The sequence below is a fragment of the Humulus lupulus genome, chromosome 9, assembly GCF_963169125.1.
Source record: "Humulus lupulus chromosome 9, drHumLupu1.1, whole genome shotgun sequence".
Classification (NCBI taxonomy): domain Eukaryota; kingdom Viridiplantae; phylum Streptophyta; class Magnoliopsida; order Rosales; family Cannabaceae; genus Humulus; species Humulus lupulus.
The window spans coordinates 85,084,157-85,103,465 of NC_084801.1; the positions used below are offsets into that span (position 1 = coordinate 85,084,157).

The 19,309-nt window shown below is 37.0% G+C and overlaps 2 long non-coding RNA genes across 2 annotated transcripts; both read right to left on the reverse strand.

Moving 5' to 3' along the window:
* Positions 1–718: 718 nt before the first annotated feature.
* On the reverse strand, positions 719–1,234 carry LOC133802391 (uncharacterized). The gene is made up of 3 exons (XR_009877296.1): positions 1,204–1,234; positions 902–962; positions 719–795 (listed from the first exon to the last, which is right to left on the reverse strand). It is a non-coding gene; the product is annotated as an uncharacterized LOC133802391 (long non-coding RNA).
* A 406-nt stretch (positions 1,235–1,640) lies between these two features.
* Positions 1,641–2,621, reverse strand: LOC133802378 (uncharacterized). Its single transcript, XR_009877280.1, has 3 exons — positions 2,508–2,621; positions 2,303–2,405; positions 1,641–1,707 (listed from the first exon to the last, which is right to left on the reverse strand). It is a non-coding gene; the product is annotated as an uncharacterized LOC133802378 (long non-coding RNA).
* Between the last annotated feature and the right edge of the window lie 16,688 nt (positions 2,622–19,309).

Here is a 19,309-nt window from a genome sequence, read left to right on the forward strand (position 1 = left end):
GCCAAATAGTGAAACAGTGCTGCTGCCGCTGCTAGTTTTATTTCTTTCTCTTAGAGCCATATTAATAAAGATTCTTTAGAAAACTGAACTAACGATTTATTTACATATATATATATATATAAACTAAAACTCTAAGCGTAGAAGACTTACCATCCAATGATTTGAAGCCTAAACTATTCGGGGACTGGTGAGGAGAAGCCGAGAGGTGTGAGTGTGTGATTGTGTGTCTCAGGAAAATAACTTCAGTGAGCTGTCTATGGAGTGGCGAGGAGAAACATCAATTTCAGAACAAAGGGACGATAAGGCTTTGGGGTGCTGAAGAGGGAAAGGGGAAAATCATAAATAAGGTGTGACCGAAAATCTCAGCTTGTGAGATATATATTACAAGTGATGCATAAATTATTGATTACTCTCTCCAAGATAACTAATAAAACTAGACAATCATATATATGTACGTAGATTTAAGTAAACAACAGCATTGACAGGGTTTGCACAGAATTTTATCATTATTAGTACAGTAATTATTATTTTAAACAATTTAAATAATGGATTTTCCCGCAGAAATAGAAGTCTAATATTTTATAGGGCATTCATTAATTGATCATGCAGCATATCTAAATACAAGTTAGCACTGGACACAAATCCTTCTATAAGCATATAAACAGAAAGGAGAGCTCAGGCATGCACTTTGAAGGAGCAAATGATAGCAATAAAGTACCTATGGAATATTGTTAAACTGCAGAACATGATCAAAAAGAGTGGAGCCCGGAAACACATCACCTCCAATAGCAATGCCTACAATGGTCCAACAATTCAAATTTTATTATAGCCTCCATTTGCGAGCATAGATAACAATGTAGGGGAAGAAATTTTTTACAGAAAAGCAAGCACATATGTCTACCTTCATAGATTCCATCTGTTACACGAGCTATGGTATTGTACATCTCATTAGACATTCCACCCTGTAATGGAAAAGAGAGTTATTTTCAAGGACAATGTATACAAAACTTGTCACTTGCACTACATGGATTTCAAAAATTTCTTAGAAGAGTATATCTATAGAGAAAATCACGTGTAAACTTTATGGAAAAATTTGAGATGCTTTTTCAAACAATTTGTTATCAGTTTGAAAATCAAAACATTGTGGTCAACAAAATCATAATGAAACAAAAATAATAAAGAAGAGTCGAAGTGTATACGCACAGATTTGGAGACAAAACCCACAGATCTAGGTATGTAGAGCTTGCACTGAAGTATGTTGTCAATTGTTCCGGCTATGTCACCAATCTTAAAGGCTCCAGCTTGAACACCTCCAACAGTAGCTAGGCCAATAACAACTTGCAAAGCCATAAACAACTAATTAGTTCAGCTTCAATGTCTTCATAATCAGCTAATTGCAAATGGCATTGCAATAGTTCTCTCACCTTATTGTTAGACCGTGTATAAGCAGTCAATTGCTTAGCATCTGACGCGGGTACACCATCAGCAATGATAGCCACAACTCGAATGGTTAGCTGCTTTAGTGCAGACATTGAAGAGGCAGTCGCACTGAAAATGAGAAATAAATAATGCATGTTCATTAAAAAGTACTTATGTAGGAGTTTAAATTACCAATTGTTAATGAGCATAACAGGTACCCACCTTCTAAATGAAGCAAAGTTGATAAAGACATCAGTAGTAGGGTGTGCGGCACAAGCTGCTTCAATGCTACAAAAGTAATCAATAGTTAATATGAAGGTAAGTCAATCTTTAACTCAGAGAAAAAGAAGAAAAAAATAGGCCAACTAATAGTATAGTCCATTTTAGATGTTGTTTACTAGCCCTAGTGTTCCATCTTCAAAGTCCACAAGTAATGGTATTACAATCTTGTGCCTGTAAAAGGATGAAAAACTTGTTTCGTCTATTTCTGTGCTTAGTAAATTCTAAAGATATTTACAACAGACTCTAGTGAGTCTCCTAAAAATCAGTATACATTAAATTAAATATATAGATTTACATGTGCTAGTGCGCACATGCGCTCGTGCGCGCATGTGCATGTTTGTGCATCTATGTTCAGGGGAAGCTAATTGAAATGGTTAATCAATGCAATATGTCCGTTATAAACAAATTTTGAGATTGGCATCAAACAAAATCATAAAAAATACGTGTACATGGACTTAGAGGAGCATAACACAACAGGACACTTTCATTTTGTAATTGAAGTTCATGAACATTTATTCAATTTATGACTGTCTAAGAATCAAATCAATGAAAATAAAGATGTATGAAACATAAAATAGAACATGAGAAAAAAAAGGCATACGATGAATGGACCGGGATGGCTATTTCTTCTTGACCAAAAAAGAGTTTCTGAAATCCCTCAGCATCTGGGTTAATGATTCCAGCAACTGATGGTGTCTCCCTCCCTATGTACACAAGAATATAAAAAATTTATATTACTACTGAACTATAATTCAATAAAGACAACATAATAAACAGTTAACTGTATTATATATCCCTATACATACCACAAAGGAAGTCAAAGTCCAGGATCCGCTGGATTGGAAGTTGCTTATAGTTGTAAAACAGTGCTTATGTAGTGCGAGAGAACAGTTGTCCGGTAGCCATTGTGTAGAATCAAATATAACATCCATCACAAATGATAACAAATTATTCCTTATTACCAGGTTTTAAATGAAAAGGACGAAGAAGAATAATAATAGTTATAAGTCTTATGGTGGAAGAAGCACTCAAGAGATACACTCATGAGTTAACAAAACCATGCTTATATTTTACTCGAATTGCAGAACAACCGCCATGCTTCCTCATGTATCTTAGGTTGGAATGTGCAAAACAAGATTGTAATACAATTAAAAATTTCCACTTGATATAGTAACAACACATGATCCGATACAAAAACTACGAAAAACTATAATGATTGGCATTTTTTATTGAAAAAAGATTCAAATAAACGATAATTATACATAGCAAACGAGAACGCGAAAAAAGCACAAAGAATCTCAACTACAAACATTCAACAAAATAGATCTAAAGGCCGATAGTTCTTAAACAAAGCAATTTAAGTATTTCGTAAATGATACTCATAATATACGAAATACATATATATAGACCACATACATGAGTAAACTATCTGTACAAACTAACGATAACTACAGCACACCTAACCAAAATTAAAAACCCAACGAAATCAGATCTAAGCAAAATCAACAAAATGCGAGTAGCAAAACCAATACATACAGATTCAAAGACCATAAGTAGCTACAAAAAGATTCAATTAATAAAGAATCACCAGATCTCAACCTCTCACATAATGGCAACCCTCAACTACCTAAATATAGCTTCAAACTTCCACCAATAAACAACAAAAACGAAACATCAATTGCAACTTCGAGCACATCGACATCTGAAACAGCAAAACACGAAAATTGAATCTCGAAGCACAAATGTGAATAAAAAAGCAATGGAAATTCCCTCTGATTTCTCTTTTCCAGAAAAACAAAAATTTCTATTAAACTTTATAATGTATTACCAAACTCAAAAAATTCAAGGACCCAATTTAATTGAACACCGAAATCAAATCCCTTTTATGACTCTGTAGACTATTTCAAAAACTAATTCAGCATAAAATTGCATATATAAGTAGTTAATGCGAGTGAAGCACAAGAGAAGAACTAAACTTTGAACGAGGGGATTAATATTAATTTTTTGTATACACACACATTTATATATATATAATTTGAATTGATAGATCTAGGCATGGATTAAAGCAGCCAAGAAGTCTATGCTCAGATGACCCAAATACATAACGTAATGCCTGATTCAAGCAGTACGATAACAAACCAAGAACAAAAACTCAAACATGAGTAGAACAGCAAGCGAAGAAGAAAATCAAAGAACAAAAACAAAAGGCATACCCAAAATAAAGGCTTTTACCCCGATAGCTAGTGATGTCAGAGAACACAATAAACGGTACACAATCAGAGTTGCTGAAGATGATAAGAGAGATTACAGTGACAATTGGATGAGAAACAACGCAGGAGCTGACTTAAAGCTGAAATTGAAAGAATAAATAAATAAACCCTCTTTTAAAAATAAATAAATAGACCCTAATTCAAAATACGTAACAAAGAGATAGATTTTACCCAATCCATTTTAGAGACTCCAATAGAGAATGTGTGATGGCTGGAGTGAAGAGGCACTTTGAGAATTGGATGTTGGATGCTATTGCAGGGGCAAACACAACGTTTAGAGACTTAGCAGCATCAGTGGCATCAAATCTGAATATATTATCCCCTGTTGCACAATATAAAAATAGGTCCCCAAATTAAGATCAAGTGGCAGTTAAAAGAGATTGAGTCGATTAGGCAAGTGGGTATTAACAGAGCAGAGCTAAAACATAATTAATTATAAGAAAACAAACTAGCACAATGTACAGACCTACAACCCAGCTAGCTATTATCATGTACATGTTATTTTCAAAACTGGGTTGTTAATTTTCATGGCTAGCAAAGCAAGATCTATTCGCTAAAAATCTCACTAACAAATACAAACCCTATTCAAAATTTTAGTCAAGTAGACAAATCACTTTGCTAATAATCATAGAAATAAAAATAACCCCAACTTAAGGATACCAAGTCAGTAAAAAAGATACGAAGAAGGAAAAGAAAATATTACCAGTGAAAACAATGAGATTGGATTTCTCGGTGAGGATCATGCGGTGGATGAAGGCGGAGGTGTTGAGATTAGAGCAACCCTTCTCTTGTCTTGGGAGCACATCAAGACAAGGAGTGGACTTTTCATCACCAAAGTGCAAATCCACCACTTACAGTATCTTAAACTCACCATTGAACCCAAATCTGAGCTTCTTTTGGTGATGGATATTGTTCGGTTGGGCAGCTAAAATACCGGTCGGAAGCAACGACACCGAAGCTATTAACAACACCACAAACATTATACTAAGATTGAAATGAAAACCACAACAAGCTAATAACAAGATATAATACAGATTCTTTACGAAATAAAAACCAGAAATGTATATAATATGATAATCAAAATTATTTCAAAATATAAACTAAACAATTTAAGACATTTAACTTACTGTTTAAGTGAACTGTGAGACTCGTCCTGTGTCCTCGAGTTAGAAAGAGGGGTTGAGAAGAAAGTTGTTGATGGGGGGCTGGAACAGAGTGAACGACTGTCGAGATGAAAGCTGCTGATGGAATAGAGTGAAAGGTCGTCACCGAAGACGAAGAGAGTCCTCACACTTATCGGGAGAGGGGGAAATAGGTCAAACTGTCGATGGAATTGTTGACGGATGACTGGAACCGATTGAGAGAGGGAAATTTGTTGAAGATAATTGATTTTGAAAGGGAAAGTCGAGAGAAATGATGGAGGGTTCAGAGAAACGATGGAGGAGGGTTAATATTATTTTTCTAAGTTTTTTAATTTATTGGGTTAAAAAATGCTTTTACATTAATTGAGCCTTTTTTTTTTTGTTTCCCTCCATTTTAACTTTACCCAACCATTTTTTTCCCCTCCATTTTAACTGTACAACTTTCTAACTTTTTAGGTTACATATTATAATACTTTTCCAATCAGCTTATAATTATGTATTATAGAAAGAGGTATTTGGTGTAGTGATATATGATCTTAATTCTCTCGTACTAATACAAGATCATATCTTCATAACTAATTATGGAATGTTCTTGATTTTTATATAAAGTATTCAAACAATAATTATAACATTCAAATGTAATAAAAATTGTACTTTTATTTAAACCAATAAAATGTTATTACATGCTTTTAGGGCATAAATTCTAACACTAACTGCCACAACCCCAAGATGATGAACAAAAACTACAAGATTATGAATAAAAGCTACAAGATTAAAATGGCCAAATATCAAGTTTAAAAAAAACTAGATCATGCTTGCTTTCATTCCCAATTCATGAACAAAAATTAGAGACAATTTATACAAAATTATATCCTCCAATATAAACACAATTTCAGCAACATACATAAGGAATAATCAAGTGAATTCATGAATAAAATCAAATAAAAGAAAAGAAAAGAAAAAAAAACTAATAAAAGCATACCAATAATATTTTAACATCAAAATTACTTACCTCAATTTTGAGATTTTACAAAAGGTTGTTCTTCCCCCATCTTAGGTATTAACCATAGTTAACTCAAATATTGGTCGTTTTTATAGATTTAGGTATGAAGCACTATATAAGAAATATGTATTTGTATAATTTAAATACAACGTGTTTGGTGGAAATTTTTTATTGTAATACATTATACAATGTTTAGATTTATTAAATCAGAAATTGTATTACGCAATACCAATAGAAGAAAAAAGAAGTTATATTACACATTGTATTAAGTATAAAATTTGTACTAGATATTACCAATATTTGCATTAAATATAGATCTCATCCTAGCTTCACACCAACTTTAACTCTCAAGTCTCAACACTGAATTAAAATAAAAACAGCATGAGAAATAACATTAAATTTTACTTTTACAATATAAATAATTAATAATAAGATTGATAATTTTTATTTTGATTACAAGATTAGAGAATATATTAGAAAAATTAATCCAACCACTAAATTCCACCTAAAATGGAATAATTTAGTCAAATAGAAGAATCTTGAGATATTTTAACCCTATATCATTGGTGAGATAATATTTATAACACCAAATAAGACCTTATATTGTATTACAGGATAAATCACGATGATGAGAGGAAGAGTAACTAATTTATTAGGATATAAGAAGATATAATGGAGGCAATTTGGCCAAATAGATTACACATTAGGATATTTATGTCTGATTGTAGCGCATTAATTTTTAATTTTATTTTATTATTTGTTGATGTGTTTGGTTATTTTAATTTATTTATTTAAGTATTAAGTGTTTGCATTGATTTTTAATTGTTTTATTTATTTAAATAATTGTGATTGGTTGTGCATATGTTTTGATTGTGTGCGTGTGAGTGCATGGTAAGTAGTGATAGACATGCATGGTTGTGTGTGTGCAAGTACATGACATGCATGGTGAGCATTTAAGAGAGTAGACTTGAACCTAAACTAAATTGTGGAAATAAGGATGTTTCCATGTTTAGGAAATTCTATCATAAAGGGAGAAGGTTCTAGAAATGCATGTGTTTATATTGTGAAAATGTAACAAAGAGAGAAGTGGTGAGCAATGAAAAGAGTTGTCATTTTTAAATTATCATAACTCTAGACTCAGCCTCATTAAAACTACAATAACTTGAGCAGTATGATTCCGATTTTGATGAAATTCATAATGTTAGAAAGCTAATTAAGATATCTACAACTTCCATGAAATATAGTGTTACCTAAAATGCAACAAATAAGAGTCAAAATGGGGGCCCAAGCTATGAGACAAATTTGGCTGCAAAATTATTTTATGGTTTTGATTTAGGGTAAGTATATAAGGAAAAACAATATGAATATTGGGGATTCATTTTTCGTTGGGCCTGCAAAATTATTTTAGGGTTTCCTCTCCAAATTCTAGATCATGTATGATAAATTTTGATTTATTTCATCATGGATTGGTTTGTGATTTTGTGATTGGTGGTTTTATGGGAAAGCATGTTTGATTGGTAGTAGTTATTTTGCATAAAGCATATGTTTTGTTTTGATACTCTTATTTTTGGTAATTGAATCCATGGTTGTTTTGGAAAAAGAAGATGAATGTTTGATGAATATATGTTTTGGTATCATTTGATATTGGTGGTTATAGTGAGTGTGAAATAGTTTTGTGTTATATATTTATAGTTCTCATGCCATGATTTTATGTATGATTTGATGACTTTGAATAGCAAGCATGTTAGGATTCAATTCTTTTTTTTAAGAATTGTTATGTATGTATGTATTGTATGATTGTATGAAAAGCATAGTGTTGTTATTGTGCTGAAACGTGACACAACAAAGGAGTTACTAAGTTATTATGTAACTCATAAGGTAGACGTGCCACGAGGCCCACAAGGGCAATATAAGGATTTACTGGATGCTTTACTAGTTACTTCAAATAACTGTTTGCTTTATTTGTTATGATGAATTTTCCGATAAAGTGTATGAGATTATGAAATGTCTATGTTTATGTACGATGAAAATAGTTTTGTATTGTACTTATGATAATTGTTGTTCTTGTTTGTATTTCCTTGTTGGGCTTTTAGCTCACCCCTTACTTTTCTCCCTTCAGGTAGGCGATAGGTTTTCTGATTGGCACTCATTGTGATTAGTGATTAAAGTTGAGCATTTTTAGGTGTTATTTGTGTACATAAATTAGAATTGAGTTATATATTTTCATCATTTCAATTGAAAAATTATTTTAGATTGAAAAGATTAATTTAATATCATTATGTGCTTAAAATTCAGATTGGGAGAAAGAAAATTGTAATAATAAAAGCATGACAAAGCCCAAATCAAAGCCCAAGCCCAAAGCCATTTTTAGCTCAACCACCACGCTGCCATGTGGCAGCCTCAGATTTACTATGCTGAGCCGTACCCAGCCAAGCCCCTCATGCCAAACCACGCGGGCCCCACTATATTGCCACGCCTGACGCACGCCTGCAAAGCCATCACACATTCCCATGACACCAGTACACACTTGCACTCTGCCTAACACATTGCTGCCATGTTCCTGCGACACCTGCCGAGCTGATGTACGTGGTCCCAAGCTACAACCACCTTTTGACCGAGCCCTCTCAGCACACGACATGTGTCGGCTTTGTCCCCCACTCCACCAGCAGCCATTTTTCCATAGCCAATTAAGGCACAACACTTGTCCTAGTCTGCATCAGATTTGGAAGCCATTTTCTCCACTTCCTAATGCATGAAAATACCAACTTTGGAGCAAAATTTTCTCTATATATAGATGATCAAAACTAGTGTAAAACATCAGATTTTAGAGTGGAAAAATAAACTTTGTCATTTTGTTGCTTTACTTATTTCTAGGTTCGTTTTTCTCGTCTTAGGTGACAAAAAATGAGGGAACTATTTTTGAAATATTGGCGAGGTTAGAGTATAATTGTTGCACTTCTCATTCTTAATAGTGATATTGATTCTTTTTAGTGCTTTCTCTCCATATCTCATTAATTATTCAGTTTCTCATCTTTTAATTTCTTTTCTAAAATTATTTAGCATCTTTTACATAAGTCTAGTCATGCTTTTCTTATGTAACCTAGATTGTTAATTTATTTTAGTATATTTGTTATATTGTATGTCTTTTACTGCATTCTGCCAGTGATATTTTGTCGCTTATGGATATATATTATGATATGATATGAAACAAGAAGTTAGATTCAATTTAATATAGATGAATTAATTCATGATTTTAACATATACATCTTCCAAATGCAATTAATGTCGTAGACTTGTCATTGTGTTTTGAATTAATATCAATCTTATAAAAGATTTACAGTACTGCATCTCGACCTTGCCATGCTCTGTATCTGATCTATTTCTTCAATCTATCAATTTAATTTCACAAAATTTCATCTCTTCAATTCTATCATTTTTCTATTTTTATGTAATCTTTAGTTGTGTTTTGCCTTGTAAAGCACGCCCTAATTCTATTCTTTTATAAAAACGTTACTTAAGCCATGGTTATTAGAAAAATATCACTTAAAGGATAAAGTCAGTGGGGCCTTGATAAAACATGCATGTTTGGGCCCAATAGTTAAAAATATAAACGAAGTATTCTTATGAAATGTTAAAAAAAGGAAATAAGCATTTAAGTCCCACTGATGTAATTAAACATAAATAATTTATATCATAGTTTCTTTAAATCTCAGTGCTCATATTGATTGTTTGTTCATTCATAGGAAACCCCCACGCCATATATACTCAGACGTCGGAACTCCCCATATCACAATGCGTGCCAGAGAGAAATCCTATTGTTTACCTGAAAGGGGGAAAGTAATAGGGGTGTGCTAAAAGCTCAGTAAGGAAGTACATCAATACCACAATATCAAGGAAAAGCACAAGAAGTACATGTATAATAAAACAGGGCAATACATAACATCATCATACTCATATTTCATAATTATGCACAAAGTCATAGTCATACATCATAAACATATTCTATGTGATCATGGCACCTCTGTTTTCCATGTCACATCATCAGGTAACTAGTATAATATGGGCTGGTAAAACCTCATCTATGAGGTAAACAGGATCTTAGGTCCTCGAATAACGTCGGTGCATCTGCCCTTTGAGTTACGTCATATCCTTAGTAACTCCTTTGTCGCATAGCATTCAACATGCTTGCAACCTTTTCTTTTCATTCATCATACAAACACATGTAAGCTAGCTCACATCAAAACATAGAAAATACATGTTGCATCATACTTGTCATAACATATCAAGATACAATTTTACTTTTCCATATAACTTGGCTTATCATCAAAACATAACATCTTCATTTCCATGGCACATTATTTCTTGTAACATACAAGTCATACCATTTCATAGTATAAACATAGAAATTTGTATTTAACTTCCTTACCTCAAGTCCAAGCAAATTAAATAACAGGATGCTTCACAATGGGCCTAAAATCACAACTCAAACATTCATCTTAATATTAAGTAAGGTTATGCATGCTCAACAAATATTCCTCACGTGTGCATGGGCCATGCACACATGGCATATGTTATATCGAAAACCATACATGAATTCATAAAGGAAAAATTCACAATTTACTATCTTGGCCTTAACGAATGTCAAACCACAAACATTCACTAAACTAATAGATGTATTATGAACGTAAGGCTAAACTTGCATGCGACATGCGTACGTTGGAAAGTGCGTAGAAGTTGGTAGAATTTAATCTCTTGAATCCTTAGAAATCGCGTAAGATTTTATTAAGAAATATATTTACCAATTTAATTTATGTCGCAAGGCTAAGTTGAGAAATCGTACCGATATACAATTAAAAAAAAACTTATCTCATTTTAGTGGTGATTACCAAGTATTAATCCCACATTACTTTAAATAAACAATAGAATATTGATATCCTCTTCCTATCTCTTTTTCCCACAAAACTAATTAATTTAACGAAAATTAATTAATTGTGAAAAAGTATATTAAAACAAGGCAATTTGATATTCATTCTCATTACCAAAATAAATAAATAATTCATAGTTAACTTTTGAAAGAAAAAAATAGATATTTCAAGATTACCCTATTCCTTTTATGAATATCAAAATTTTAATTAAGATGAAAGGTTTGCGTTATACCATATTTTACTCAATTAAAATACTCCGAAGATAAATATATATTTAATGTGTAGAAAAATCTCAATTTAATTAAAAAAAACTGCACTAATTTGGTTAAAAGGTTTCATATTTAAAGTGTAGAAAAATCTCAATTTTCATACATAAGGTCTTGGACATAATTTATTAGAGCACCCATCTTACTCATCTTATTTAACACACATTTTCTTTAAATAAAATAAAATTCCTGCAGGCAAATTTTGATTGTTAAAATCTATTTAATTAAATAAATCGCAATTTTCTTTCAGAAAATATAAAAATAAACTTGATGTATTAATTAGTATAAAATCCCATTAAAATGAAAGATTTTTTTTTTCATTACATTTTTTATAAAATATTAATTTGGACAAAACTTGTACATTTTAAATTCCATAGATTAATTACCACTATTATCCATGTTTTCCACTCATGACCCGTGCCCTCTCAAGAGGTTTGTGCCCAATGATCGGGGAAGGAGGAAACCCTGATAGCCCAAACACTATCGAGCCCAACAATATTCAATGGGCGTGAGCATAATGAAGGGACCGGGACTGAGATGCAAGCCCGACTTACCTTCCTGACCAAGACCAACCTACATCCTCCGGGATTCTAATTAAGGTGGCAGACTAACTGTTCTCTGGAGATGGACCCTATCAAGAATCCTAGGGAGGTCTCCACCATCATGATGTCAACCTTGGCAAATGAACCCCGATCCTGGTGAACGAACCACGACTTCGGTAAATGAACCGGGACATTAGTAAGTGAACCTTGTTACCCAAAAAGCAGGTATGGATGACGTGGCAAACATTTTTAAACACGTGGGTAACGCCTGGCAGAGGTTCTGTTCGACCATCGACCAGGAAGATTCCCCTGACACGGCATTTGGATTTTATATACGACCAGCTTGGTCGTGTACTCTGTATATCTTGAGATAATCTTGTACAATTGTAATCATATCCGAGATTATCTCCCATGATTCCTGATGATCCGATTATTTAGGAAAGAATATCTGTAACTAATTCATGTAACCCTCCTTGAGCCTATAAATAGAGAAGAAATAGCTCAAGGGAGGGACTTTTGGCTGATTTTGTTTTATGCTTTAGAAGAGAATTTGAGCAATTACCTTTGGATTGTATTACTTATCTCTCTAAGGCCTGTGAAACTGGAAGAACCCTAGTTCTTTGATCACTCCTTTGAGAATCAAGATCAATAATAGCTTAAGTGGGCGTAGGTCATTACCAATTCGTGGGGCCAAACCACTATAATTTGTTGTGTCGTTTACTTTTCTTTCCATTAGATTTATTTCAATACTTTCTATCACATCAATCATTTTGACTCTTTGTCAGTTGACCAAAAGGATGGTCAACATTCTGGTGCTTTCATTGAGAACTTGAGATGAGGTTGTTGAAGTACTAATGGCAAAGACAACAAGGAAGACTAGGCAGGCTGTTGACGTTGCACCATCTCAACCTCCTCCTCCAAACATGGCTGAGAATGAGCCACACTTGGAGTTTGATGAGGAGGAACTGGACTTCGAAACGTTGCGAACTACTCTGGGAGTATTGCAAGATGAATTGCCCAATCTGAGGGCGAGTCAAGAAAGTGCTGCGGAGACCATGGCGCGGCAGCAGCAAGATATAGAGCGCCAATGCCAAGAGATGAGTGAAAGACAGGCGGAGACGGACCGTCGTCAGAGGGATGCCATGGCAACCCTCGAAGCAGCCCTCCAATTGGCAAGGAATCAGGCTGCGCCTGCCTCCCAGCCTGACCAACCCACAAATGGGCCACCTCAAACAGGTCTCAATCCTAGCCCTCCGCTCCAGCCAACAAGCCCTCAAAGGCCGGAGTAGCCACCAATGCCTCAGGATGATGTCCCACCTAGGGACTCTGAGACGCAGCCTCCATCCCAGGCTGGTCGAGTCAATCCCCCGCATCCAAGGCAGAATAGGGCTGGACAGCAGCCCCGTAGACCTAGACGCCCGAGGGGTGAAGAGCCGCACCCACCGAGCAGGGGGTAGCGTCCTTCTGGCAACAGAAGGAACTCAGATTCAGGCTCTGCGGTCAGGGGCCCCCCACGGCATGATAATGCACGGGGACCTACCGACCAGCGTAGGCCTCCCCCTAACGCTCGGGAAGTTCCAACCCAAGGAGGCAACCGAGGAAACAGTCTTTCCCACCATAGCCAATCGAGGTTCAGAAATGGCCACGGCTACAATGAGGCCGACTTAGGCAGAGGGAACGAGGAGAGAGGTGGTGGCAGAAGCCCCCCACCTAGAGAAAATCGTCATGAAGGACATGATGCTGGGGGGTAGCCCAGACAAAACAACGTCTTTAGCCAGCTCGGAGCTAGCGAGCAGCGGTGAAGGGGTGACGATTTAAGGGATGTACTCAACGACCGCCGAGAACGGCACGACGAGTACATTCCCCCAGCACCAGAAGCCCCGAAAATTCCTGAGGTCGTTCAGGCCCAAATAGATGCCTTGAACCATGCAGTGCAACAACTGGTCGGGGGAAGAACATCTCACATCGAGTACGACAGGAGAAGGGGTACTCCTTTCATACAAAGGATCGCAATGACTGAAACCCCCAGTAAGTTTAAGATGCCCACACTTCCGAACTTCCAAAAAAAATTGGGCAGCATTTCCCTTATTTCTATCACATTTCCCAAATTTAAAATGTGCATTTATACAGCACATGGTATACACAAAAATATCCAACCAATCAATCAAACATGCATAATTCTCAAATTACTAAATCCTAAAAAAAATTGGCTAGCATTTCCCCTATTTCTATCATATTTCCCAAAATTTAAATAAACTTATATTCATCACATAAACATAACAAACCAATTAATCAATCAAACATGCATAATTCTCAAATTACTAAATCTTACAAAAAATTGGGCAGTATTTCCCTTATTTCTATCATATTTCCCAAAATTTAAATAAACCTATATTCATCACATAAACACAACAAATCAAGTAATCAATCAAACATGCACAATTACAGTCTTATATCACCGCAGCACACAGTCCCAGATCCTATCTCCACTATTTTATAATTCGTACATGCTACTAAGTTCAATATATTAATTATACATTAAGGTTTAAAATATTACCTCTAATATCAAATCCTCCAAAGCTTGATCTCACCAACAAAGTTGTCAACAAAATACCTACTCAAATATAACAATAAACAAAAAAATAATAAAAAAGTTAACAAAATATAAAGAAAAATATATTAAAGCTATATTGTAACTAAATAAACAATAAAGTTCTTAAAGAAAACAAATAATTTGTTATATGTACTTATTTGTTTACTTAAACCCGAAATAAATTAATTTTTAAAAAAAAAACAAGTTAACAACTCACATAAATAAAAATCGACTATAAATATCCTAACTAAATCAATAATAAAATATAACTTAAAAAAACAAATAATTTTAATATATACCTATTTAACCAATTAAACCCAAAATTTAAAAATAATTTTAAAAAGTTAACAAAATATAAATAAAAATTTACTAATAATAATCAAACTAAAAAATTAATAAAATGAAACTTATACAAAATATATACATTAATATATATATAAACTCATTTAGATAAGTAAATTCAAAATTTAATTAAAATTTAAAAAAAAGTTAATAAAAAATAAATAAATTATAATAAAAAAATTCTAAAAAAACAAAATATTAAAATGCAAAGTTTAAACCTAAAACAATTTCATAATCATTAATATAAAACCAGCTAAAAATTAAAAATCTGAAATATAGTCAATTTATAAAAAAAAATCACAAAAATTAAATTTAAATCATAAAAATTAATAAAATTACACTTACTTGTGGTAATTGAGCAATGTGGGTTCTTGAAGTAGAAAACCCCAAAAAACCAATAAAGATTATGGGTTTTCAAACTATAATCTTAAAAAAACAAAATCTATACAAAAAATTCAAAAAAAAACTATATATAAGTATCATTATTTTGACATTAAAATTGAAAAAAAAAAAAGGCTAAAAACGAACCTAAATGAGTAGAATTTCGGTCGGGCGCCGCTAGTTTGTGAAGGAAACGGTTCTGAAATTTTGAGTGAAATGGGGCTCGGCTGGGGGCGATGAGGGTTTATTTGAAAATGAGGCCCAGTTGAGTTAGTGGGCCACTGACGCCGTTAACAGCCCGTTTGCACTGACGCAAACGGTCCCATTAAACAGTGTCAGTGTAAGTTATGACGCAATTGGACCCTCATTTGTGGCAGTGTCTGTAACGACATGAATTTGCTAATAGGGCTTAGGGCCTTGATTAGCGTGCCTGGAGGGCAATAAATGAATTAATATGCTAATATGTGAATTTATGTGAACATTTGATAAAGATGCATGTTTAGTTGAGTTAAATCTGCATGTGGGCCCCGTTTGGATAGTCGGGGTATATCTGTGATAAATGTGATAAATGCGATATGTATGTGATTTATCTGTGTACCACGACCCAAGATAGTCCTGGGGAGCGGTTAGCCGAAAAATCACAACGGGGTTGAGAATCCGACTCAGGCGAGTCGAGGGGTTATATGGGCATTAACTATTGTATGGGGTTATCGGGGTATGGAAATAAATATTTGGTGATATATTTGAGGTTAGAATGTCTAGGAGGGAATACTGGGTAAGTTTACCATTTTTCCCTCGGGGACGTTTTGGTACCCCGAGCATTGAGGTAACCACATAGATTAAGTTAAATAAAACAAAGTAAGGGAACTATTGGGAAATTTGGAGAAACCGACTATAGACTCTACCATACTCTCTCTTTACTCTCGAAGAAAGACTCAAGGGAAATAAGCTTTGGGAGGCCATTAGTCAAGAACTAAGAATTGAAGCTGAGCTTGGGGATACTCTAACCAGAAAATCAGGGTTTGGAGCTTGAGGAATTGAGGTTGGGAACTGGGGGAAATCAACTCAGAATCAAAACTCAACAAGGGCAAGCTCTAACTATAAGAATTATGCTTGAATTTCACCTATGTTCTTAGGATATGCATGTGAGTGGAATTTGATATGTTCTTAGGTGTTTTAGTTGGGTTTGGAGCAGGTTTTGGTGGGTGTTGATGTTGAAACTGGGCTAGAAACTTTGTGTTGATTATCTGGAACTGTTAGCTTGATTATAGAATGAATTGGTCTGAAGAAAACGCAGGAAAAGATGAAGAATTATGGGTTTGGAGGTGAGGGTCGCTGCCCTAGGAGGGGCATGCCGCGGCCCGTGTGCGCGCGCGACCATGGGAGTCTGAGAAGCTTGAGGCACGATGTGGCGCTTGGTGATGCGCGCCGCGGCCCGCGTGTGTTGCAGGGAAGTGCTACCCTCTGTTTCGAGGCTAGCTGCGACGCTTGTGGGTAGGGCCGCGGTTCTTTGGAACTCAATGGTTAAGGCTCGTGATGGATTTTATCACCCGGATTGATAGAATTCAAGGTCTTGGAGGTTAGAGTTATGGCTCAAAGTTATTTAATGGATTAGAACTTGATTGATGGATATTGTTAATGTGTTGTGACTAGGGTTTCGGCGAGGCTCAAGTTAAGGGACTGTGCTCAGGATAGTGGTGCTCGAGAAGCTCGAGACTCAGGTAAGAGAACCATTGTTCCCATAGAGCTTGTATGCAGGGCTGAGCCCCAATATGTTTGAATTGCAAGGCGTAGCCCTTTGATTGAATTTGTAAGTGTTCAGTATTTGTTTATTATGCTATGGATGTTGTTGTGTAAATGATCGGCAAGAGCCGGGAACGGTGTAGGCCGAGGTCAGCAGGGGCCGGGAACGGCGTTGGGCACGTTGAGTGCAAGGCCGAGAATGGCAAGGGGCCGGAAGCAGTGTTGGGCACGTGGAGTGCGAGCTGCCAGGGCGGGACCCTAAAGGATACCTGGGATATCCTCACGGTGTAGACCGCGAACCCAGGGCTTGGTAAAATGCCTGGGACGGCTTGGCCGTATGTGCTTAGCCTATTGATGGCCTAATTATATGTCTGGTGTATGTTTTGCATATGTTATCTGTTTGTGGGTTTCTTCCTGGGCTTCGGCTCACGGATGCTCTATGGTGCAGGTAAGGGCAAGGAGAAGGCCAACCAACCATGAGTGTAGCAGGCATGAAGCGACGTGTACATGTTTGGTCTGCCGGGCTGCCACAGCCAGTGGATTTTGGGAGATGATTGTAATAAAACTTAGATTTTGTCATTTAGTTGACTTGGTTGTATTTATATGTTGTAAATATTTCTAAACAGTATTTTGGGATCCCAAGTGTTAAACTTTTATGATTTTCAATGGTATAGAATTATTTCTAAAGTTTTTACTCTGATTAAGTCTTAATTACACTTTTGCTTTAAAAACCTCGATTAGCGAGTAATTGCACGTTTTAAACTTATGTAGTAACGGCTCTAAGGTAGAAGGGTGTTACAAATTGGTATCAGAGCGAGCCAAGGTTAATGGTTCTCGAGATTGACCGAACATGTACGCTCGCTTTCAGAGACAAGCTCGACTCAGGGTTGGTTGGTATGATTGATTAATATGCTTGAATATGTGCTTGAATGCTCTGTTTGCCTACTTACCTTATATAGAGCATGATGAATGAGTTAATGTTGACTGTGAAATCTCGTCAACGAAATTAGATCGGAAAACTCAAAGGTAAGTCGAGTGAGGTTTTTGTAAGAACTAAGAATAAACTTTAAGAAAAAGTAGACACAGATAAATGATGGAGCAAATCCTGGTATATTTCTCAATAGCCTCTCCTTACAATGAATTTTCCAACCCCCTTTCAGGTGGTCTTAGGGTTCCTTTTATAGTAGGCTCTAATGGCCTTAGATACATAGTGGTCCAGGGGACCAAGTGGTACATACGTACTGTGTCAGGGGAGTGGCTTCAGAGGTTGTGGTCGTACACCCCGTACAGAAGCAGGTGTCAGGAGGATGTCTCCACTACTTGTCGGTACCCATGTCTAATGCGTGGTGGCAGGCGTAGTGGCGCAGGAGGTAGTGGTGTCGGCTCTGACCCATGGCCGTAGACGTACGGACCATAACTCCTATTCTTGCATAACCACTCCTGGCATTCCCACTACTTGTCTGGTAAGGGTACTATATCCGTACTCTGACTTCTTTAGGCTTGTAGGCACATTCCATATTCATGCATGTACCTTGCCCTTTGTGAGTATTCTCACCTCCAAGGCCATGGCCGAGGCCATGGGAGAGGCCATGGGCGAGGCCATGGGTGAGGCCATGGACGAGGCCATGGGCGCGCGGGCGCGAGGCCCTTGGTGCGCGCAGGGCGCGAGGCCCCTGGTGCGCGCGGGGCGCGAGGCGCATGGGGCCACGGGCGCGAGGCCCCTGATGCGCGCGGGCGCGAGGCGCATGGGCGCGCGGGGCGCATGGGCGCGCGGGGCGCGGGGCCCCTGGTGCGCGTGGGGCGCGAGGCCCCTGGTGCGCGCGGGGCGCGAGGCACATGGGCGCGCGGGCGCGAGGCCCCTGGTGCGTGCGGGGCGCGAGGCCCCTGGTGCGCGCGGGGCGCGAGGCGCATGGGCGCGCGGGCGCGAGGCCCCTGGTGCGCGCGGGCGCGAGGCCCCTGGTGCGCGCGGGCGCAAGGCCCCTGGTGCGCGCGGGGCGCGAGGCGCATGCCTTGATGAGACATGGGATACATCCTAGGTGCGAAATGTCTTCTTGGCGTGAGGTCCTTGGTGTGGGACACCTCGGGGCAAGGCTAGGCGCATGAGGTGTTGGCATGCGCGGGGTGCTGCTGGAGTGGTGTTCGCGAGGCTGGGGCCTTAACTTCGAGGGGCACGGATAAGGGCCATGTGTGGATGACAAACACGTCTAACAAGGTGATGCAGCTTGGAGGCCTGGAATGACCTCATGAGGCCTAGAGCTCTGCGAGTGTCTAACACTTCGATGGCCTATAATTACCTTCTGCCTTCATTGCGTACTTGGCGCCCTTGGTGCCCCTTAGCTATTTACTTCTTTAAGGGACTAGAAACTTCTTTTGTGTGTTTTTCTTATTTGGTGGATTTTCG